General features: G+C 40.8%; 1 protein-coding gene across 11 annotated transcripts in view; it reads left to right on the top strand.

Annotated features, from left to right (window-relative positions):
* LOC109634699 (glucosidase 2 subunit beta-like) overlaps positions 1-25,810 on the top strand; it is a 169,574-nt gene that overhangs the window by 50,948 nt on the left and 92,816 nt on the right. The window lies entirely within an intron of this gene.

The following is a 25,810-nucleotide window of genomic DNA, read 5'->3' as shown; positions in this document are numbered from 1 at the left end:
GAACAAGTTGTCAACGGGAGATATCAAGATATTTGAGAGCTTTAGACAATAAGCATGGATGCTGCTGTTATTGCCGTAGCAGAATTTATACGTCACGTCCTGCGTCCTGCTCTACCCAGAAGCCACTCCTCATCAGACAATGTCCTGCTGCGTTCTTCAGCAAACACCAGAAAATGTCCAGTCCCCAATTTTCTGGATATTTTTAAGCCCTAAGGTTTAAAACACACAAATACATTCGAATCATAATATGATAAATCTTTATTTTCTGTACGTGTAAAACATGTTTTTGATTTCATTGTTTTCAAAGCGTTAAAATTCCCTGAACCTGTGGATACTTGTTTTATAACAAAGCACTAGAGGGCATTAAATATAAATCCAAGGTGTTGTAAGCTGATAAGAGTTTGTACTATGTAATTGAGGGCTGGGGGGGATATATACTGATTGTTTGACTGACATGTGTGAATCAGTAGCTTTGAAGTGGTTTTCAGCTCCTGTAGATAATCTCCTGAAAAAGAAAAGAGTAAATATTTTCCGTGACCAAACGAGACCTGAGATCCTGCACGCTGTAGTTCAGTAGAATAGGTGGTTAAAAATGTAAAAGGATGGTGGTTAACAGTGAATCTACTTCATTATTCTGCATGCAACCATCCAGTGTTGTGAATTATTTGCTCAGACCTGAAGTTGAGATGAGAAGCAGTGTTGTATCTGTAGAGCTGCCCTTTTCCCTCTGCTGGTTACTAAAAGATGCACACTCTCGCATGTCACATTCAATCTTTGCTTCTTGTTTTCTTTGGATTGTAGACATGGGTATGAGGTGTGAGCCCAATTAGCCCTGTAGTGTTGATTTCTCTATAACGATTAGCTTTCCAGGTGAGTCCCAGCAGATACTGTGAAAGAGGTATGAACGTGTGCAGTAAACGCATCGCAAAAGACTGCCTGAAATACAATTTGTTTATCTTAAATCATTTTTATATCTTTCAATTTGTAATTTTTTTGCAAACGTTAAGCTCCTCTGTAGCATCGTCAGGGCCTCGTCAGCAGCAGAGGGAGGAGATCAGAGGTGACAGATTTCTTTGTTCTTCATTCACCTTGGAATAGTGTTTTGATGACAGGGATGTTAAGTTTATTGACTCTATATGCTTATTTCCATTGGGATATTTTTTAGTTCATATACTGTTGTGACTTTGCGGCTGTAAACATTTTTGTTGATGCTCTAGAAACATTTTATTTTTGAATCCTCTTATAGATTTTTTTTAATAGTTAGAATCAATAAGTGTTATGCTTGTTGTTGAGGCAGTCTGTGTGCATTCAGACACTCAGATGAAGCCCCAGCAAGCTGTCAGCTACCTTCAGGATAAGTGGTCTTTATTTGAAGGTGACTCGGAGGTCAGCCACACTGTGGCTGGGGAAGAGAATAATCGACTATGCATGCTAAATTTTTTATTTATCGCAAGTCATAATGTATTTGCAATATCGAACAACATTCTTGCAGATTCTCTACAAACAGGTTTTATTCCGAGCCCAGAAAATTGAAAGCGAATGCCAAGACACCAATAGCTAAAGCTGCAAAAATGTTTTTCAGGTTATTTTAACTGAAGAACGCATTAAAGGGCTTATTTTGTACCACATCAAGCTGGGTCTGTGGGACCATGTGCATATTAGCAACAAATTGCCTGAAATTGGCTCTCTAGATATATTTGGTGCTTTTCTAAGCAGGTACCATTTGCAGTGGTTGTGGTCCTGAACCACCTTTCAAGAATAAGAAGTCACAGCAACACCAATAGCTGTTGAAAGAGAGCAGTAAAAATGGGGAAAGAAATCCTGTAGCTAAGTCCAACTTCTCTTAAATCTGTCGAGCAGAATGTGCAGAGATTTAGTTTAATTTTAATACTCATTTGGAATATATTTCCAGGTATTTGTTTTTTTAAACCAGGAAATGCTGTTAAGATTTTATAATATTTTACATATCTTTAATTAATATTGCATGAGTACAACATACAACGTATGCTGATTTACACCCATTTCAATTATGTAAATTAAAGAGGAGTAGATATCTTATTGTGAATATTAGAAAAAGGTTTAAATATTGTAGATGTTGCTTTCTATTCAATTCATTATGGCTGAAGCTCTATTGCTTATTTTGGAGCTACAGTTTTTGCACTTGTATAGATTTACCAGTGCATCAGATTCCCTCACTTTCACATTTTATTAGTGTTAGTGTTGAGGGCGATAAACCATTGAAAACACTGGTCCACTAATGACTACACATCAGTCTGTGATTTTAGCTGGATTTCCACTGAGTTTTGAAAGAGAAACTTGTTGGGAGAAATCTATTTGGACAAGCTGCCCAAATTAATTCTGTATATGCGAATCACTGTAACATAATTCCCTGTGTGGAATGGTAAGCAGACAGGAATCATTACTGCTTGTAAAATGAATCACATTTACCGATTTTAGCCCCATGGCTTTTCAATATAAGCAGTCTTTTGAGTTCTCGCCCTCATTTGTCATTTGAAAAACCCACGTTTTCTTCTTACAATCTTTTACCCTGCCAGCTAAATGGCTGAAAGATTCTCCCATTTCATTTTTCCTAGGAGGGTTTGTCATATTAACAATGTGATGCTGATCTGCTGGAGTCATACACCCTCTTTTATGCTATTTTTGCCACACACGTTGCCTGAGAGGTCAGTGGCGTAGCAGGGTTCTTACTGGGTCAAACTGCTCGGAGGCAGGAGTTAATTTCCAACTCAGCAGAGATAAATAACTTTGCTTTGACCTCTCGTTCTCACTGACACAACAAAGACATTGTGCTTTTCTAGGAGACAGCCACAGTAAATATCTTTGTTTTAAAAGTGGTGGTTAATTTGTGGCATGATAGGATTTGATTGTTTCTGTATTTGGCTCTTTTTATATATTCTCTGTAATTCCATTGTGTAATAGGTAATTTTAGCTCATTTATTTATTTACTTGTCTGGTTTTGTTGTAGATCTGTATGTGCACGTGTTGTCAAATTGTCAGATATTTTCTTAATTTTCCTTATTTTTCTCTCTCCATGTTTTTTGCAAGTTGCAGTGAAGTTAGCTCTCAGGGCCACTGTAGCATACATGATATCGCTATTGTTGTTTAGAGACGGAGGGCATTTGCAAATTAACAGTTTTATAACTTGCTTAAATTTCTGCAAAAAACTCAATGACAAACCTGTGTACACCCAATTTTCTCCCTTCTCTTAGATTGTTTATTCAAGAGTTTCTCCCTTCATGCTCCATTCAGCTCCTGGTGTGCAAGATGTCACTTATTAATAAGCTTATTATATTGTTACATTGATTATTCAGTTGAGATGTGTTCCCATGGCCTTTGCATGAGGTTTATATGACATTTTATCATCATTTGGTTTCCACAAGTGTTGTTTCTCACGGCAGCTGTCAGCATTTCCACCGATACTTGTTTAGATGCCTCGTGTAATGTTAAGTTTAAATATTAATTGAGATCAGGATTATTTATTTCCCCCCTTCTCTGCTTGTGTGTGCACCCTGCCTGACCTTCCATTATACTTAACACATGGCAGGATATTGATATTGTCCCAGTTTTGTGTCAGTTACTTCAGTTTTAATAATGTGACTGAAGATAATCTTTGGTAATAATGTGTAAGATACAGAAACGTACATTAAGCATCAGACCTTATTGTTAAAGATTTTTAATCTCCACGTTGACATGTCAGCATGTTTCACGTGTCCTTTTCATCCTGAGATATTTGTATTCTTCTTTTTTCAGTTTTGTGTGTGACGTATGGTAGAAACACTATTTTCCGTCTTAATTCTGGTTCTCACATACAGCCCCTTCTGGAAGTTTAAGGTTTCAGTGATTGTCTGAAAGCAGCTATAGTTAATCAGAGGCTTTACTGGACATTTGAAGTTCTGGATTGCAGCGACGTTCTACCGATTATGGGAAAGATGGGAAAATTCTGGCAGGTACAGTTACCATACTTTTTCTGACTTGTAATGCAGCCTTGTTTTTGTGCTCGACACCACATCCATACCAGTAAATGTAAGATAGTAATCCGACAAGATTTTTCCATCTTCCCCATCCTCAGTGGAATTCCCCCTGTTCAAACACAGCCCTCGTGGAGTGTGTTGCAGAAGCCTGTCATGCAACACACTCCTCACTGTGGACTCCCAGGATGTGCCCGCCTATATTTAACACAGAGGGTGTAAGTGACCATTATGCTCTCAATTATCACCGAGTTTCTCCCCCACTGCCCACCATGCTGCTTTAGCACTTATTAGGGGGACATACTCGAGGCTCACCCACACAGTTCACCTTTATCCCACTTCTGGCAGGTAATGAGCTTGACGGAGGAGACAGCAACGCACACACATTTCCTGTCTGAGAATGTGTGTGTCAGACTACATTGATATGTGACTCCAAAATGGAAGTAGTAGTCAAAAAGTCTAATTTAATAGTTGTAATAATTGATGGTGCATCTGAGGATGACACATCCTGTATCACAGTCTGATTTCTTTCTGTTAGATCTGTTGAGCTCTGTTAGCTCTGACATCAAAGTGTCTGTAATCTCTCAAAGTCATTGCATGCTGCACCTTGTCAGATGGATGCTCCATGCTGCCTTCTGATCGGTTGGTTTGTGAATATATGTCACGGTCACATAGCGGGATTTTGTGAAGTGAACGCAGTCCGTCTTTAGTTTTCAAATCACTTAATTGCATTTGCTCGAGATGTTGCAATCAAATCTAAGAGCTACTGTTTTGGGTTGATGACCAAAGATTTCATCATGTTTTTTTTGGGAATCGCAGCGTGAAGGACCTTTGCACGCGTGTACAAACTGACTTCTGGGAAATGCATAAACCCATTAAGATTGTAATATAATATAAAATAACAGCATAACGGTTCCATCTTGGTGAAACTTTAATCTGAGAATGTGTAACTGAGAAGTGACTCTTTTAGAGGAGTGTATTTGTTTTAAGGCTTTCTTAGTGGTAATTGTGCATTTGAATGAAAGAGTTTACTAATTTATTTCCCTAATTAACCATATCAATTTAAGGCAGTCAAGTAAAACAAGTCCCACTTTATCCTTAAAAGTTATTTGAAAAGTCTTTTCTTGTTACTCCCCTACTCTGCATGGACATGTTTTTAATTGAAAAGTTTACTCATGATAAATTAATGAATTGGTTAATTTATATAAAAACTATTTCTGTGTTTAATGAATCAGTTGTTAGTAAAATAAAATCTAAGAAGAAACTTTTCATCAGATCTTGTTTTGTCTGACCAGTTTATTTTTCCCTAGAAACTTTCCCCAGAAATTTATCAGGATTTTTCTGTCAATCACCTAATAATCCCAATGTCAGTGTTGCTACTGAGCATTTATTCATTGGGAGAAAACTAGTTCATTTTTTGCATGAAAATATACCAGAGCTGGTGATTTAAACAGGCTTCTTTTCAGACCTTGATGAAATTTAAAGCCTCTGCTTGATAAAGCCTCTGTTTGCTCTGTGCATGAGCTTCCCTCTCTTGGCTTCCTTGTAATATCTACCACCGTGATATTTTGCTCCATCATCCGAGGCAGGCGAGTTCTGTTAAAATCTATCCTGGCAGCAGACGACTGAAAGGTAGTTCAAGAAACCTTTGGATGAAATTCTGCTTAAGTCCTGCATTGCTTTAAAAAACTGGGCTATTGGCAGATCCGTTTATCATTAAATGTGCCTGTCACATTTTATTGGAAGAAAAACTCACGCTTATTAAAGAATGAAAGAATGTTTGCCTTGTAAAGATGCATTTAAAACATAAGTTCCCTCCCACATTTGATTAGTGTTGACTGCAGAGTAAATACAGAGAATGGTGCTTTTCTAAGGGCCTGGCTGTGGAGACACTGAGGCGTCGCTACCAAGACAACGCTCTCTATTTTGTCTCTGCCTAACCTCTGTTTGCCAAGATTGCATTCTCGGTTGTTTAAGTTGGATTCTATATTCTGCAAGAGCTGCAGTCTGCTGGTCTCAAGGGATGTGATGGTCGCTCATACACAGAAAGACTTTCACAAGGAAGCGTGAGAGCAGCAGAAATACTCAGCCATGGGATTTACCTGTCAACTGCACTTAAGCATGTGGGATAACATATACTAGACGCTGTGATGGTAAAATAAAAGCTGGCATGCTCTTCTCCGTGATCTTCGGTCACTGACGGCTTCATGTATGTCAGCGCCCTCAGAGCTAAGCAGAAAATAAACTTGCATTAAACGACGGTTCGATGGATGTCTGTGTTTTGAGGCCCTCAGACAAATATTTGATATGTAGGCCAACATTTTATGAAATGCTCTTCTGTTATTTGATTCATTTCTTTGCTTCATTGGCTTTACAGAATGTTAGGAGAGCAGATTCAATTACTATGTGTCGTTCTTAGTGCACAGCCATAATTGACATTTTCTTCACATTTCAATTAAGGTCTGAGAGTCTCATTTATTTATTTTATTATTTATTCAGGACAATTAAAACCTCACCCAAATTAAATATGAAGATATTTCCTGAAATTAAAGCAAAAGAGACGTTTTCTGAAAACCTGAGCGATCGCTGAATCCCCTGTAAAGTCCCTCCCAAGTGTTTAGGATAAGTTAAAAATGAGCACTGTCATCCAACCCAACAGGAAGCACATCGCAGCTCTACATTACCATTTGAAAACTGCAGGTCCTTGCTTGGTTTCACACTGCTGTGTCTGAAAGTACAGAGCAGTGTTTGGGGATTTAACTACGCGCAAGAACTCAGCTCAATTCCCAAAGCATCCGCCAACCACCCAACTGCACAGCACTTTTGGAAAATAGACTCACAGGTAACTGATTTCTCCACTGACAATGCAACAGAAGAAAAGCTTGCTATATCATTCCAACCATCTGGAAGTCTGGCTCAGACTTGAGGCTGATGTGTAACTTTTAATTGGAGAGACAGTGGTGGGAGGCAGAAGAGTAGGAAGGAATGATCCCAGTGGATAGACAGGCAGTGCCTGCTGCCAGATGGACAACCTGAGTTTGCTGGAGTGCACACCACTTCATTCTCAGGCCAATGTGATGTGTGTGTTCTATTTAACAGCAGCAGTTTGGCTCAAGACGTTGGAAGTGCTGCAAAAATGGTGCAGTTTTCACAACACAGACTTAAACCGGGGCAGTGCTGAGACTTTCGATCAGACAGTTTGGGAAGAGACATTTTCCATTTCTTGAAAATCAAGCAACTCGTGAGATATGAGACGTCAGACAGTGGATCCAAGTAATGGCAGTTAAAAGACAGTTGATTGAAATCATTATTGACACTGGTTTATTTGGAAACCCAGCTTGAAAATCCCAAAACCTCTGAACTATTAAATCTACAGTGGCTGAGACGTCTCACACAAGCTCATTTAAGGAAAACACAACCGCAAAAGCCACAACACAACCGCAAAAGCAAAACTACAGAAACATTATTTCCGCTCACAGACAGACTGATCAATCATTGTAGATGTGGTGATGTCTAGATAATGACGTGCCATAAATCAAAGTACAAGGTAAAAATACAAAGTGAGCATAATTGCATGTTTCAACATAAGTTGTCGCTCACTTCCATTGTGGTTGTGTTTCTGCTGTGGGGCTTTTACTTGTGCTCTGGCTTATGCATTTGTGTTGTGGCTTTTGCATTAATGATAACAATTGCCTCAATTATATTATCTCATTTGAATTATATTAATTACATAATTATTAATGTGATTTACAGATATTACATTTAACTGAAGTCCAATTTGACCCTGTTATATTCGAAAACTAACTGTATATTAATATGCACTTAGGGGCTGCTGCACTAATGAATCACAGTGAATATGCACGGATTGGTACCATCTTTCCTTTGCAGAGACCAATACCTGTTTCCTGGAAGCAGATGGAAATATGAGCCGTAGCCGGAGGCGCTGCTACAAAGTACAGGATAAATTGATGTTTGTTGAGCAATGGCTCCAAAAGATACTATGATATAAATATTGAATCTCAAATTGTGGCCCATATATTCCTGGTCAGTTGCAGGTCAAACAAACAACCTGCATTGTTTAAACAAGACAGCTTTAGATATTTTGACATATTTTTAAGATATCTCCAAACAAGCAGTTTCCCTCTGCCTCTTGTCTTTATGCTAAGCTCGGCTAAATATGTCATGGCTTTAGTACCACAGACATTATATTGATCATCTAATCTCACTCTTAGAAACAACGCATATGAGCAGATTTTCTCAGATGCTGAACTTTGGTTTGGCTTTGTTGTGGTATAGATATTTTTCCATAGCCATACATTACTTTCCCATCCTGCAGTTCCCCTAATACTATATAATACTGTTTAGTGGTGTTGGGCCTGTTTCCTGTTTGCAGTTTCCATTGTGATGCATTGTAAGTAAGAGCTTACATTGGATATTTTTGTGCACTGGCTGCATCAGCATTTGTCATTGTAACATAATCTGGACAACTAGAAAAGATGCCCATGGCTACATTAGCTTGATGCTGAGATGCTGGTAAAAACGTTGTGTATCAGGTCTGCTGCGTGTAGCAGCGGTTGCTCTGCAGTTTGTGTTTGCGAGACACACAGGGAGAGGGAGAGAACTGGGGACAGGTTTACCGTTGGTCTGTTGATACATTCAGTCGCAGATTTCTTCCACGAAACTCTCCTCATTGTGAAACTGAATATAAACAAGCAGTTGTGTTCCTTTCTTCGGTTTTATTCAGTCGCACCGCAAAGAAAAAATGTGCTTTGCGTGAGCTCCCACAAAACTTGAAATGTTGAAATGACAAATTCTGTGTGGGGCCACTGTTTTGTGCCGAGCTGTATTGTATCAACACCCCCAGCAGTTTCTTCCCCTGGTATTTCAAAAAACAATGTGTTTATAGCGAAGCAGAACCGAATCTTCACAGACGGAGTGTAGTTTCTGTGCAGGCCATCTGATAGGAGGACATCAAGGGATCCCTTCAGGGCTTTGTCACGAAGGGTCACTTGTTGTTTCAACACAGCTGACTTGTCTCTGTAGCTTGTCTCACCTTTCACTCTGCTCTTCATTGTGTGATGTGGTGATAGTTTTGTGAATACCTCTAATTCAACCAATTTCGATATTTGAGTGATCTTGTAGTTGTTGTCATAGAAAAGGTTTTAAGGACATTAAGATGGACGACACATTGCCACTTCCTGGTGACCAATCAAGATTATGTCCTATTGGCTAACATGGAAGTCGCAGAATTTATGACCTACACCAGGCACTAGGGGGTGATCAGTATGTTTTACCTCACTTTTAGTGAGTACAGTAGGAAGCAGTGGGCTTGAAGCTTGTTTAAGATCCTTTATCATACTCATATTACATCATTAGAGTTTATTTAGATACATGTGTTTGTCATAATTGCCAAGTTCAAAAATTTACCAGTCAATATTTTGCATGTGCAAATAATACTGTTGATAAAATAGTTTGGTTTCCTTACATTCAGTTATAAAACCTCTGCATAAGTTACCAAAAATGTGAATAGGAATTTGACATATTTCCATTTCTGTGTGGCTTTAGAAAGTTAAAGAATGTTTCACTAACTCACTACATGTGCAAATTTCAAGTTTTTCACACATTGCTCACATAATAACCAATATGTTTTAACATTTGATGTTATTTGTATTCTAAATTGATCTCAATCGTGAAAACTAGAACTCCAATGAAAGAAAATGTAAAAGCTGTGTAGGTGAAACGTAATGTAGATTGTGGTTAAGGTGGAATTCTGACGCAAGGTTATGCAGAATTAGGTCCAAGTTGAAATCTGACATGAGTAAACTGATGTTTCCTCACCTGCCTCCTCACACCCCTCCCTCCCTCTCGCCATTCACCAGCCTCTGTGTGTGTTTTTCTTCATTTCACACCTCTCTCACTCTGCATATTCATTTTTCACTACTACTGCCTCTCTGCCACAACCACTCCCCCACCTCCTTCCACCTTATCCGCCCAACCTCAAACCCCTTGACGTGGGAATTCAATTTGTACTGTATGTTTCATTTCTGCTCAGATTCAGATTTATTTCATGTTGGCTGCTTTTAATTAACTCTCTGGAAATGCGACGAGAGGAGAGTTGGGGGAGAAAGAGTGCGAGAGACAGCGAGATAGATAAAAACTCCTCACATCCGCCAATGAGTTACACCGGCAATCATTTACCATTTAGACAGTAGTGCAGAAGCCCCCTGTTCGTTGCCTTGGCAACCAGCGCCTTGGTGATTGATTCCTTGCCAGTGTGGCATCGCTGCGGGGAATAGAGCGCGTGAGCTTAGCGTGCTCACTACATCTTTCTAATTAAAATGGGATTACAGAGTCATCGCCGTTGTATGTTCAAACAAATGCAAGGCTGTGAAGGAAATCAATTTTGGTAAATGTCAGGGCTGTTAAATACAACTATGGATAAACAAATGTAAGCGAGCCCAATGTACCGATATGCACACACCGTGCACATGCACTATACATAAAGATGTGGCTCGTGCAATCTGCATGTTGAGGTTGTAGCGCTTGACAGCAGCGGTGCATCCCAGCGTCCAGGAGTCGAGCTTGATTGACGGCGCATGAATCGTGTTATGCAGCACAAATCACCAGACACAACAATTAGTCTGTTTGCTGCTGTGTGCTAATCAAAAAATAGTCTTCAAATTGGAGCTTAATGTACATCTTAAATGAACAATGGTTTCCTAATGTAATTGGATTAGGCAAGTCAATCATATCTGTAGAGGGGCTAAATATTCTCCCATGAACAGAGCTGAGACTTGGTTACTTAACATTTTACACTGGCTGCCTGCACTTACGGGGAGACTGTAGCACACAGATATCTGATATGATATTTCAAAACATGTCCGTACATACATATGAATGAGAAATTAATGCAGGAGGCTGTAGATATGGGGGAGGTGGGGGAATAACAAATAATTGAACACAATGTAATAGCATTTTACAAATGGTGCTGCAGAACTGATGTGTTTAATTATATATAATAACTCAAGTATTTCTTTTTTTCCAGTACTTACGTAGTACTTACGTAGTACTTACGCAGTATTTGCTCAAAATCTTTTCATGCAGGGCTTTTACCACATCCTTCAAGGCCAAAGATACAACTTTTTAAAGTGCCGTTCTTCAAAAAAATAAAAGTGTACTTGAGAGTCATATAATTCATTATATTTATCGGGCTCTCAAAGCCAACGACGAGTGTAAAAGAGCAAGAGATAGAGAGGAGGTGTGCGTGGCATAGAGAGCAAAAGAAAAACGAGGTCTTGCACTCGGTTTTCAGATTTCAATCACAACAATGCAGTTACCGAGGTGTAACATAGTGCCTTGGGCCTGTTCCCAAGCGGAGCTGTTTGGCACTGGCTGGGTGGGATGTGTCATTACAGCAAAGGTAATAATAGACCTGGAAATTTATAATGTGACGCTTTTTTACGTGCCTACGAAACAGTGCCTGAATGCCTGCTAGTGTTGGCAGGAAAAAAAAGGAAAATCTTGTGTAGTTGTAAACCACAGAAAGCCTATTATTCGCCGATATGTCATGCAGCTGAAACATATAGTAAACCTCTCATGAAGGACCTCTGGAATAGAACACACTTCAATTTCACCCGTGTAGAAATGGAAAACTACCTGCAGACCGGGGGCGCATCACGAGTCCCACGTACCCTCACTATATCACTGCACGGAGCATGAGATTTTTACAGTGAGTAACAAACTACCCTGTGCAATGAAAGTGCAGTTACAGCGTTATGAAACTGAGTGCACAGATTAGACATAAATCAAATTTCTTCATGTTGTGCCCTTTCAATCTTTCCTCAGATTAGCTGCCTGGTCAGCAAGCATGCTAACACGCTTTATTTTATTTTTCTGTGTGTTGAGGGAGAAATATGAAGCATGAAGCGATGTGACGTTTTTCATCGGCCTTGTAAATTGTATAAATTGGAAACATGGTTATTGTGTGAATATTATTCAGCACGTCATCTGCTTGATTTAATGGAGTTCATGCATACACATGGCTGCATCAACAAACAATGAAAGGAATCTATTGGCAGAAATTGAATATGAAATTATCATAGTGATGTTTTCACACGTGTGTTTCATCTAAATTGAAAGAATTGTTGTTTTTCTTTATCCTATAAGGAGCCTTTTATATATAAATACTTTATATTTACGTTGGGAGCGGGTCCTCTCTACTGGTTTTTACAGTAGCCCAAACTGGACAAACTAAACACCTTTTGAGTTTATATGACAACTGAAGGCTCCCACAGGAAAAGGGGAGGGTAGGTGAGGGGTATTCAGCTGCAACCTGCAACTTCACTAGATGTCACTAAATCCTACACACTGAGCCTTTGATGATGTTTTCATCACATTCTTTTTATTAGTGTGCTTCAAGAGACAAAGAGGCTAAAATATCTCGACAACTAGTAAATGAATTTTCATATCTCATATATATTAATCTGCTCTGTTCATCAGCTTTGGATGGAAATAATTTGTTAGCATGTCTAAATACTAAACTGATATAATGAATTAGCATGTTAGCTTTTAAAGTAAAACCACTAATGTGAATAAGGAACTGCTTTTGTTATGGCTGGTAATCCTAATTGTATTTTACTGCTTTGTGAGTTTCCATCACACTATCTTAGTCGTCTTGTTGTGATCAACCAACCACTTTTACTCCAAACTGTTTACACGTTCTTTTTGTCTGCTGTGTACACAACTCTTCGACAGGATCACTGTAATGGGAGTCTGACTTCTCCAAGTGGCTTAACTGGCTTCAGGAGGCTGACAGAGTACTGTTTTTTTTTTCTCCTTTTGGGGGGGGGGGTGTAAAAATCACACATACGTGTGCACGAACGACGTTGGGTTCGCGCTGCGCTTGGGCGGAGAAGAAAACCATCTGGGAATGTGTTTGTGTTAAGCAAAGTGCAACGGTTTTCCTCTCTCTCATTCACACAGGCGCCTGGCATCATGTAGGGACTAATGTGGGATCTAAATCTGGACCTTGTTAATAGAAAATGGCAGGTCAGACTGTTTGGCATGTGACTCTCACAAACCCCAGTGCAGGCGATAGTGCTAATAGATAATTGTCAGCTTAATAAGAGGTGACATGTTGTATGATGTTGCGCTCGGAGCCCGTGACTCTGTCTTCAGATAGGGAATTTTATTGCAAATACAACCTCTCAGCCTTTCCTGTTTTAGTCTGAAGCCTTAATTAATAATTACATACATTTTTTTTGTACCTCCACCAATGAGGTTATGTTTTTACCCCTGTCTGGTTTTTTTGTATCAGTATTCTCCTTGAGAATTATTTCTTGATCTTGACGGAAAGAATCAGACACAATTTGAGGACTGGTATCTATGGTGCTGCTTGATTGAATTTAAGGGGGCTGTTGGGCCTTGTCGGACATTGGCACCCTCATCTCAGTGCCATTCTAGTTCATACTTATTTCTTTGCTTCACAATCGGCTGAAATATTTATTCAGAGGTGCAATTTTATAGATATTTGTTATAATAGAAACACAGATTTAAGATCATTTTAATGAAACATAATGTCTTCATTGGACAGATTTTAAAAAATCAAGCTTCTTGCATTGTGAACTTTTGTTCATGGATTGCAACAATATGCGTGCAGCACTCTCTTGTCTGTCACTCTCTCTCTCACACAGACACAAGACCTCTAACGGACACACATACACACCCTCATCATAACCGTTCACTGTGGACTCACACCCCCGCCCGTCGCCTCCCACTCATCCTGCTGATTGGAGTTGTCAGGAGTCAGAGGGTCACAGTGGAGGATGTCAATAGGCCTCGTTCACAGACACAGAGAAGCGCACACACTCGCACACACACATGCACAGTATAGCAGTGAAGAAGCAGATAAAATGACAGACAGACAGTAATACAGTCCTGTCTTAAGTGTGTATAAACACACCCCACAATCACCCCATCACATCAACAGCTGTGCATCAGCTCGCTCTCACCGCAGCCCCGCGCAGCGAACGCCAGCGAGCAGCATTCAATTTATATTCATTATTCACCAGTCAGCTGCCTTGATTTCGGTGATTGGATATACCCTCAACCACCTAGTGGCTCCTCCCCCTACTTTCCTCAGTCCCATGGGAGGGCTCAATGTCTCCCCTCAGCCTGTAGTAGATAGCTGTAAGTGTGTGTGTGTAGTTTATGTATGGTAAATGGTGCTGCTTGTTGGGATATGAGTAGATGGCTCGTGTGATTGGATGGATTTGCTCCGGCTGTAATAGCAAAAAAAACTGATAGAAAGACAGCATTTGAGACTACTTATGTTCAATATAGTGGTTAGAGTAGTTTGATTTTTCTTTTTGTCTGCAGGTGCATATGGAAAATAAGTATAAATGTATAATGTTTGTAGAAAGCTTCACTTATGTCTGAGGACTACAGGTTTGATAATTAATCAAATTGTGTGGGTGCGTGTTAGAAAGAAGTGAACTCTGCAGCTCTGTAGTCTGTCATCTGCCTCCTTAGTCCTCACATCCGCTCCTCAGTGGTTTGAGGTTACGTTAGCTAGAAGTAGCATCCCCTCACACGCTTGAATCTTTTCAGCGTGTCCTTCATTATAAGCACTAGGATTTGACATAGAGGAAACTGTATAATATCAAGAGAGGTAATAACAAGCTTAATTCCTTTAAGTATTCATAAAAATTAAATTCTTCCAACCGGCCCCATCCCTCCAACTTTGATTACACATGATTTGTTGAAAATCAATAAACACAAAACTCATCAGAATCATCAAAACATTGCAATTGAGCACTCATTTAATCGTCTTTGTGGGGCGTGTGAATGCCTTTTATAATCTGCTTCTTAGCTCTCGGGTCTATTACAATTAGCTTCAGGTAACTGTTGGAACCACCAACACGCAGTATCTCAGTAACAACTCGCTCATCAGAAAGCATCAGGAGCAGCGGAGCCCAGCTGAGGAGTAAGAGAGACGTTTGTTTGATGAGACATTAGCTCGGCTATCTTTATCTCCAATCATAAGCAGAGACAACCACACGCGGAAGCTCACAGGCAGTTTGCGCTCAAATTGTTTTGGGCACCTGTCATCCTCGATTATAATTAGCAAGTGGACGTCTAAATAATTGCCATCAGGCTGCGTCTGCTGTATCAGTGTTGGTAGCCAGAGCCCCATCCCTCGCCTTTAGTTCCAGTATTATATAAAGGGGCCGGTGCGCCTTCACAAAGCAGTGCCCTCAGCAAAGTCTTAAGCTGCGTCTTCAGTCCGCGACATCATCTGGAGCGCAGGAAATAATTAACTGACACATGAGGGTTTTGGCGTTGGCTTCACCCATTTGTTTTGTCCACACTTGTTTTCTCACACTGACAAACATACACGCACGTGCCCACGTACAGGCAGCTTTTGATCATAATTGTGACACCGCGAGGAGAGAAGGAGGTAACATGCTCATCCCAGTGGGGATTAAGGACGGTTGTAAAAGTAAATGAGGCAGATGGGTCTGTCTGGAAATGTGGTGTGAAAAAAAATAAAAGGCGCTCCTTTGAGGAATGAGGATGGAATAGTTAATTTGAAGCACTTGTGTAATTTGAAAACCACTGTACTGACACTACTGCATTATAAATAACGTGAAGCTAAAGTACAGTAAATATACAGCGCCACTTGATTGTACAAACCTGCAGTTTGGGATTTTCACTGAAAGGTACATGAATCAGTAAAGTATAGCCCAAAGTTATGCATTATTGATGTAGAAAGTAATAAGTAATGCAGAATAGAACATGTGCATCAAGCTGAAAAAAAAAAAATCCAGTTCTGCATGGACTGTTTGGAGACTTGTCTTCTTGGTAACATGCAGGTGTAAGTGCCATCATCCTCTCATTATGTGTGTTTGTGTGTCAGAACCAAACTTGCTGCTATAAAGAGCCACGCTCCAGGGCCAGTGAGATCTATCCTGGAGTGAATCTCCAGCCGTAGCGTGACAGCTTGACTCACACTTGTCGTTCTCCCTTCTCCTTCTTTCCCCCCGATTAGACTGATGTAGAGTAGAGATGTATGTCAGGACCACACACACACGCACCCATATCCTGTATATAATATATATATCTGACGAGCTGCTGCTGTTGGGCGGATTGAAGGTCAACAGGCTCATCTTTTTACCAACCCCCTCCTTCAGGGGCTTTGAAACTGGTGGAGGTCTGTGCTGCTCAGCAGTGCCCTCACTCAACTGATGTTGGTGCTGCTGAGATTAGCCAGTCAGGGATGTCCAGTTTGTCCCAACAACAGCTGCTGCCTCTCCAAACTCGCCACTTTCCAGAAAAAACATCTCCCAGGCTTCTTATTGCCCGTCGGAACACACAAAAACACCCATCACCCACATCACCCTTCCCCCTTACTCCATTGTTCTACAGGCTACACCTCCGTCACACATAGGCTTGCGTCGTGTGTGTGTTTGTCAGCATGTCTGTATGTGTGAGAGCGCATGTTTGTCTTCCCCTTGCGCCTTTTAGTTCTTTAATTTCTCTGACGTTCCCTGAAAAGCCCCCATTCAGAGATGCATTAGCACTCAGAGTGCAGCGGTGTCGACAGAAATCACTTCTTGTGCGCAAACGGATCCATTTATCTGTGGGGCTCTTGTTCTCGCAGTGTCCCCTGAAAGCGTAAAACAAACACTGTCACTTCCACTAACCACAAATTCTGATCTTGGCACGAGTTTCGGCGTTTCAAGCAGCGCCTAAATTTCAGGCCCTCTGGTCAGATGTGGTTCAAATCAAGACTGGCAAAAAAAAAAAAGAAAAAACAGCATGAAGGGAACTGCTCTGACTCTGTGTCTGTACTGACATTATTGTGTTAGTGTTGCTCACGCAGCCTTTTCCGTGCGGTCTAGTTTCTGTGGTGCGTGCTCAGCAAGCGCTCTCCATGGTGCTGACTTAGACGGGGCAAACTGGTGCTGTCCATGGTGCTATCATCACTGCTCCTGTTTCAGTTGGTCCTTGCTGAGCTGCAGCCGACTCTATTTGCCTGTGTCGGCTCCGTCCTTTGTGCCACCTCATCTGTTTCTCTCACAGCGCGTGCCATCCATAGTGCTAACGCTGCTGGTTCGGGCCACGATGCAGATTGAGCCGCCCAGTAACCACTTAGTGCGAGCAGAGCCAGTGTGTGCCACAGATTATAAACCGCTAACTGCCACTCCAGGTCCATTCCCCGAATCCTCAGGAGCCACCTTCTTTTTGTGTGTTTTTACATGTGGCTCATATCCAGCCAGTTAAATGTGTATCAGGAAGCAGATTTGTCATCGCTTGAGATTATGGGATCAAGCTTCGTGCAGTCGCTGTGGCATTTTCCTGAGGTGCAGTGAGGATTTTCCCTGTTCAGTAATTTAGTGACTCAGTGTGCGCTACAGAAGGGGTGGGGGTGTGTGTGTGTGTGTCACCGGCGATCCAGCAGCGCAATGCAATTTTGGTTGACCACATTTTGTGCCATCTGCTGCCTGTCTGCTCTCAGCTGGATGGCACTGTGAACCCAACTTCTGTGTTTTTTATTCTCTGAAAGTGGTTGAGGTGCAGTTTTAAGTGGAACTTCTCTAAGTTTTTGCAGTTCATGGGGGCGGGGCTAATACAGGCAGACTCACTCCTTCATGCGGTGTCTGTGTCGACTGTTCATCATGGGGCTCTGAACTGGGAAACTCAGTCATCAGGCAAGAACCTCAATTCCTTGTAAAAAACCTCTCCACAGCTCTCACAATATTTGCCTGGAGGAAGCTTTCATTTATTTTATTAATTCATCTGCCATATTTCTATTGCACTAACTGCTCAATCACTAAACTTAATCTGTTCACTCCACTCTTCTGTTTTCCTCTTCTCCCACTCTGCACAGTCAGACTCCAACGTCTCTAATGCTACTTTCAGACATGTACTGAACTCCACAGTTTATTTGCACTTTGTCCAGAGGAGGTGAATTTGTGAACGCAAATGTCAAGAGTAAGAGCCTCTAGATTTCTCTGCCTGGCCCCCTAGTGTAAAGTCCGCAGAAAGTCAGGAGAATCCGACATGAGGGAGGGGGGAATGATGATGCTCAAGAGAGTTTGTGGTGATAACAAAGTGTAGAATTCAAACTAGATTGTTTTGTGATTTGGATCTTAACAAATCAATTGGGTTTCAGCTAAATATATATTTTTTTAAACTTCTATAATGTATATTTTAAATCTCATTTCTGATTTCTTAGATCACAGGAAAAAATAGGTTTTCCAGGCAAAATGCCAGAAAGAGTATTAAGTCTTGCCCCTAAGGTTGGGATGTATAAAACTGTTATACGTACGTGGTACACCACCAAGGTCCTCATGACGATCTTAATCAGTAGAATACAGAGAGAGTACAAGACATTTACTTTACGAAAAAAGCCCCTCTGCTCTCCCTGAATATTAACTTTATTTATTCATATAAAAAGTTATGTCAGTGGTTGTGGTCCACCTCAGTTTTGAAACACTGCAGGAAAGCCTAAGTGTGACCAAAACCAAAAACTATTAGCTGAGCGCAGACTTTGCATATGATGTGGTAAACCCCTAGCTTGGTGCAGATCAGTATTAGACCCTGCAAGCATTTGCCCACGGTTGCACGATTCATCCATGGGGCGAGCTTGGGTCCAGTCGTGCAGTCCGAGGTGTTATCTTTGTCTTGCCACTTGTTTTGATGTTATAGCTGCTGTAAGTAGTATAAACAAATTAGCTTTGTGCATAAGGGCACAGTGAAGCTAGCATCACTTTGATCTGCTTGAGAGAGGTTTTGTCTAAGGATACGGGGGCAGCTCTAAAAATAGTGAACTTGCATGGACTTGATAGCCATGTAACTCCAGACATGAAGTATTTTAAGCTGCAGACTTCTATTTATTTTATGCGCACATAAACTTTTCTTAAACAGGAATAATCAATCTATGATATTTATCATAATTCTTTTATAATGCTTCATCTCAACATCCTGCTGCTAAAGGTAAATTAGCTACTTATTTAATGAGTGTCTTGTTTTAGAAAATGCTGGCTTGATGGCTCTCTTCACTCCTACACCTCTGACTCCCACATACAAATACTTCAGTGTGTCCCTCAGTTCACATTGGGGGGACCAGGGAGCTTTTCAAAGCCAGTGCATCTCAGCACTCAACAAATGAATTGGCATGTGAGGCAGCGGGGCCTTGGCGTGTAAGAGAGCACGGGGATCGACGCTCTGGCAGGTTGCAAACCTTGGCAAGGGCTGATGTTAATTAAAGGCTCTGTTCAGCACTTTCCAAATTAGATGTGAAATGTTAAGCAGGAGGGGTTTGCCATTAACGTGGTGCTTGGCAAGACCCCCTGACCCTGGCTGAGGGTAACACGTCCTTGAAACATAATTGTGCTCACCTTGAGTGCTGGTTTCGACGGAGCCAGCAAAGGCAGAGTCAAGAGACGATGAAAAAGTGCACAGAGCATCCTTTCGCTATAGAATGAGCTACTACTGCATTTTTCCTTCTTCTTTCATTAAGCTGTTGAGAGGTTGAAACGATTTGCTTCTCACCCTTTCTCAACCTTTGTGTGTTTTGATAGCCACAGGAGGGATGTATTGGATTGCAACCATTGGAGGCATACACCAAATCAGCCCGTTTTCACTTATCAAATGTTGGAAGTCTGATGTGAGCAGCTGCCAGCTTTCTGTCTCTTACGCTGTCTGAAATAGATTTTTTCTTTCCCAGCTCCTGAAGCTAACAGCGTTTGGCATCGCACCAAGATGATCCCAGATAAAGATATTTTATGAGATGGTGCAGACGAGTACTCTCCAGTGTGAAGCCCCAGTTATGTCGAGAGCTCACGTCTGTCTGTGCGTACTTGTCCGTCATACATTTACTCCATTTCTTTTATTTCCTTGTATTCATGTCACATGACTGCTTGAGTACACATTCAAACATTAGTTGTTTATTTTTTGAACATGACTCCCGCTGAAAATCGACATGCTTGATTCTAACATCTACAGCAAAAACGATCAACTTGTCAAAACTCTCACGTCAGTATTCATCCGGTGAATGAATAACCTGTCATTACCAGACCTGGGCTGTTCCTGCAGCTGCACTGCTACCTACTGAGCGCCCTTCCTCAGCACACAGAGATCATCGGTTGCGAAACCGTCAAAAGGGAGCATGTTGATTTGTACATGAGAGTCGCATGCTTCCTGCTATTACAGCATGTTGCAAAATGACAGAGTTACCCCGGAAGGGGACCAAGTCATGAGCAGAGGAGATGCAGAAGTAGGTCAGCTCCTAGGCATTTGTTACATCATCCATATTCATAAACAGCACCCAGTTGTTGCAGAGTGAACTCACACCACCACACAGACTGTTTATTCTGCTCATTTGGGCCCCCCCCCCCCTTCTCCGTTTAAATGTTAAATCGTGATTAAGCATCGTCATGGTAATATGAGCAGTTGACTCTGAGTGCCACATTTACATGCATTTTACTCTGTTGCATGAATGGAATACTAGTGTCACATTAACACCTTGTCATCTCATTTAGGCATGTTTTTTTTCATTTAAAACAAAGGAAATACCACATTTAGTTGAAACTATGAAGAAAGTGAGGTCAGTACTTGATTGCAAAGAAATATTTGATGTTTTGATAATTATTCTTATCTGCTCTCTTGCTAAGAATTAAACAAGTAGACTGAGTATTCTGTATATAGCACAAAGACTGGAAACAAAGGTCAGCGGGACGATGTGCAAGAGGATTTCTTAGTAGAGACCAGTGACATTACTGGTTCCTTGGCTTAATAAGCTTCTATAAATCTCCTAAATTTTTGAATGAGATCAGATGTGTGAGTGATATAGTTTGGGTTATAAGTATCAACCATTCCCATTATTGATTACCCTGTCTTAGTTTTTCAAATAATTAAGCCTATAAGATAATGAAAAGTGGACATCACAGTTTTCCCAGAACCCAATATGACCTCAAGAGTCCAAAACCAAAACATTTACTGGTAAATGTATTTATATCCTGAATTGGGTAATTGTTCCATTACTAATTGTATCCCTCATGCATGATGATCAATGCTGTATGCAACCTGCAAGGCCTCAGTGATTAAACTTTAAAAACATAAAGATGGACAATGTGTCCCTACTTCCTTCCGCTATCCAGTCAAAAATATTTGACGTGTACTTATTTATTTGATCCATGTCCCATCCACTTACATGGAGGCAGGATTTATGACCTTTAATGCTGTCAGACACCAGCTGGTAATTGAGATATTTTAGCCTCACTTTTGGGGAGCATTCATGTCGTCCATCTTTATATAGTACAAAGAAATTCAAATATATATAAAATATATACTTGTGTGTGTCTGTGTGTGGTAGATCATCTTACCTCAACTGTGTTCTATAGATCATAGCACATTATATGTGGTCACTGCTGCTCGCCATGCACATTAATTGCTAATAATTGTTTGGTAAAATAGCAGTTTTGCAGTGAATGGACCCGTTCCTAATTTTCAGTATGTCCGCACTTGTCCTTCAACCATTGTGGATAAAAAAGAGAGTTGCAGGAGAGTGTGGGAGAATGAACACAAACTGAGTCAGTCACACAGCTATGAATTGCACTGATAGTTCAAAACATGATGCTATTTCTGCCAGCTACTGTTATTCACTCACCTCTAATACAATCAGACACTCCAACACAGCGATTATGCAGGGGGCGCGATTGACCTCTTCTCAACTCCCAGCAGCCTGTGCTACAGACTCAGTCATTTGTGAGATCTGGATGCATCAAAAGAGAAACATAAGGAGACAGAAATGTAACCCTGCATCCCAGTTAGATGTTCCTGGTATAAAATGTCCTATATAAGATTAAAATGCAAACATCCCCCCCTCTTTGGCTCATGTTACACCTGTTTTATTACCTTTTGTTAAGTTTATTTTTGTTAACAGCTTCCTTTAAAGAAAAACAGCGTAATTTGCACCTCTGGGCGTTCGTGTTTGATGACAGCAGGTGTCTGTTAATGCTTTCACCAACCCTATTGACACTGTCTGAAAGTCCCCTTGTTCGTTGTTATAGGCTGCCATAAACATTTCATTACAGGAGTCATTACCGGAATCCTCAACCTATATTTCACTCTGCAGTTGGAGCAAGTTCGTCATGTTTGAGGAGAGAAAAATTGAGGGAAATGGAGGAAACAGAGCCGGAGAGAGTGAGGTGAGGGTGACAGGAGGACTCAGAGGAGCTCAGGCTGAATATGTTGAAGGTGAGGAGAATGTAAAAGTCAAAATAAAAAGGGAGAAGGGGGGTGATGTATGGCGTGAATGAAAGAACTTATGAAGGAAAGTGAATAGGAGGCATCATGGAGGCTCGAGCTCTCTGCCGGTCTTTATTATAAAGAGCAGCCTTATGCAGGCAACAAAGCAAACTCCTACATGTGCCTGGTAGTTGACATAATCATGCTGACGGTGTCTGCGGCTTGTCTGAGGTTCAAGGGTGGCCTCACTGCATTCCTGCCTTTGTTTTGTTGAGCATGGCCGCGACGCACGTTGCATCAAAAAGCCAGGCTTCTTTTCTTAGAGCTGCAGAGAAATTACCTTTCCTATTGATCCACTCGCACGCAAACAGAGCATCTCTAGTCTCCGACTCAAGGCATGTATGCACAGGAGACTTCGGGCAGAGGATGACATACACTATACAGTGTATTCCTCCTCTTCTATTTTTGTACACGGCCTGTGTGATTTAACAACCCTCTACAGTACAGTACACTTCCTGAGGAGGAACATGTCATCCACTGGTCAATTTTTCGCTTCAATGTGAAATCATTTGTCCTACATTTCTATGCCAAGACCCCTAAAATTCAGATAATAGCCATTTACCTCCTATGCATGACATTAAACAATTAGGATGTGCTAATTAGGTTTAACTTGCAGAAAAAAAGAGGTAGCACATAGAAAACAGGCTCACACAGTCAATTTATGGTCATTCTGATTAAAAAGCCATGACATCCATTGACCGTACAACCGATAATCTAATCCTTGTGGTCATTAGACCATAAGCACGAGGTCTTTTTGGTACACTGTACATCAGCCTCAGGTTATGTCGGCCTGACTGGTGCAGAGAGCATTCGGGAGGCTTTACTCGCCCTGTGTTCCCTGCTCTGGGTACTTCTGCACGGCTGGCTGCTCTCCCCGAGTCTATCTCCTCCCTCCTCAGCTCCCCACTCACCAACACCACTCTCTCCATGTATGACTGGGCTGCTGCAAGGGGTCAAATGTCACCCACTTGGGATTCTGAGTCTCCTTTTGTCATTGCTGAGCCTGATGATTGCTGTGTGTGTGTGTGTGTGTGTGTGTGTGTGTGTGTGTGTGTGTGTGTGTGTGTGTGTGTGTGTGTGAGTGTGAGAGAGAAATAGGGCAAGAGCAGGAACCTGATTGTATGCAAGAGCTGTGGAGAACATTTTTGTGTGCACGACTGTGATTTTCTGAAAGAGTTTGAGGGGATCAGAGGTGAGTTGGGGACAGATCTTCCCTTCTTGGCACTATAAAAATAGCCATTACAGCATGGAAAATCACAGCTTGCCTCTTGGACACACCACATCTGTACTGGGTTCGACAAGAAATAGGTGCTGGGGGAATTGTGTGTGGGGGGGTATCTTTATGGGCAACCAGCTGAGACCACATGCAAGGAACAGGCTAATTGGTATTCAGGCCAGGGCTGTGACAGCTTCCCACACAGTCCTCACCGCATACACATTCCTCTTCTGTTGCCACGGCGGCTGGCCCCGGCGAGAATTTCCTCGACGACAGAGACGAACCTGTTCGCTTCCAGAGAACCCAGTAAATCCCCAGGTCCATCAAGAGTCTTTTCGACTCGCTTCACTTTCTGTTCGCTGCCAACTTTTCCATCTTCAGGCTTCTGACCCCTTTGTTTGCGTTCAATTCTGCAGTGAGAGACAGTGTTCACTTACAAAAAGACTCTGTTACGCTTTTATTGTGAAATGTGAGACATAACAGATTATCAGCCACTTTATTGGATGTCAGTCTAAATGGGAATGAGCATCTACTTTGCATATTTTTGTCTTAGTCTTTTATGATGTTCTTTGTAAAGGCTACTTCAAACCATTTTGACACATTTCCTAACAGGATTGCATCATCATCCATTTAGATTAATTTGTCACTTTTGATCAGTGAGCAGGCATCTGCTACTTAATTTTTAATTAACTTAAGGTATATGGAGTGCAATGTGGATTTCAGAAATGGGAGCATGTATCACTAACTAAAGCTAGTAGTGCCTTTTTTCTACATAAAAATATATAATTATTTTCAATGTCATTTGATTATTTTTTTATGATTGATTTATTTTTGTAATGTCAAAATTCCCCTCCAAAAAATCAAGTGCTGTTTACTTTAATAGATCTGCATCTTTTTCAGACTGCAAATCCTGAACCAGCAGAGTAGCATCTAAAGAATTAGTTTACAAAGACATAACAGGAAAAAATGTCAAATCTGCCTTTTGGAAATTTTCGTTTAGCTCTAATTTTGGTTCTTTGCTGATAACAGACTTAAAGCTACTCAAATCAATGTTTCTTTTTAAACCAACAATGGATAAAATGACCAGAGTGGAAATTTTTTTCCCTCAGAGGTTGTTAAGAACCAAAGTAGAGCTAAAAGGAGAGTGAATATTAGGATTTCATTCATCAAGAATTTCCCTCGGGGATGAATAAAGTATGTCTATTTATCTATCTATCTATCAAGTGGCTCATAGCGGAGCCCGGCGTTGAGCCAAATTAAAGCAAATTTTACTTTTTATTTGTAGGTGAGCAACTCTCTATGACGTAATGGTATGTCAATATTGCATTTACAGCTGTTACATCTGCCAAAAAAACATAATTACTGAGGATGTGGACATGGAATTATTTTAATTCATTTTCTGATCAATAATTATTCGATTGATCAACTCTTTTTCAGGATTTGCAGTGCAATTCATTACATGCAATGGTGTAAAATGCAAATAACCTTTTTCAAGTGCTCATACACTTACTCACACACTGAATACAATATTGTTATTATACAGGTATCATTATTTACATTTCTGTAGGAGCCTCAATGTAGTTTATGTGATGTTTGATAACTCGAGTACAATAAGTTTTTATGTAAAACACCTGATTACATTTATTGAAAAGTATTGTTTAAAGTATGTGTTGTTATATTTCATATTTGCAGTAAGCAGTGAAATAATTGTTTTGGTTTTTTGTGTGTATTTTCGGGTAGTATATTACTGTGATTGTGAACTTTGGTGCGTTCATAGCTTGAAAAGTGAAAGACCTTGATGAGTGTGGCAGTTTTTCGACCTCTCGTCATTTCTCTTGCTCGCTACCTCTTCTTCCTCTTTGATATATTACCAGACCAAATACCAGATGTGAAGTAAACAGTCAAGCTTTGTCAAATGGTCTTGTGGATTTTTCAATGGGGATTAAGAAGAGTTCAGTAGCTAGAGTATTAGAGTGCTAGAGCTAAGGCTTCATTCATTGGAAACCCAAAGTTTCTTTATAGTCACCTGTCACAATGACATGAAGGATATTTGAATCTCTCTTGCTTTACATTTGAGTCTGACATCTTGTGACACTATGAACACACTAACATGGAGCTGTGGTCACCCTCTGATATCTTTTCTCTCAGTCTCTGTCAACACAGTCGTCAGTGTGAAGTCTAATAAGCCCGCGGCCCTTTCGGTGTTTGCGGCACCTGGAAATCCTACTTTTCTGTTTATCTGCATATTATGTGCTCCTCTCCCAGCTGTATATGTAATTACCTATATTAA

The sequence above is a fragment of the Paralichthys olivaceus genome, chromosome 22, assembly GCF_024713975.1.
Source record: "Paralichthys olivaceus isolate ysfri-2021 chromosome 22, ASM2471397v2, whole genome shotgun sequence".
In the NCBI taxonomy this organism is placed as follows: domain Eukaryota; kingdom Metazoa; phylum Chordata; class Actinopteri; order Pleuronectiformes; family Paralichthyidae; genus Paralichthys; species Paralichthys olivaceus.
Note: the sequence above shows the minus strand (reverse complement) of the source record. Positions and strands in the feature narration are given on the sequence as shown.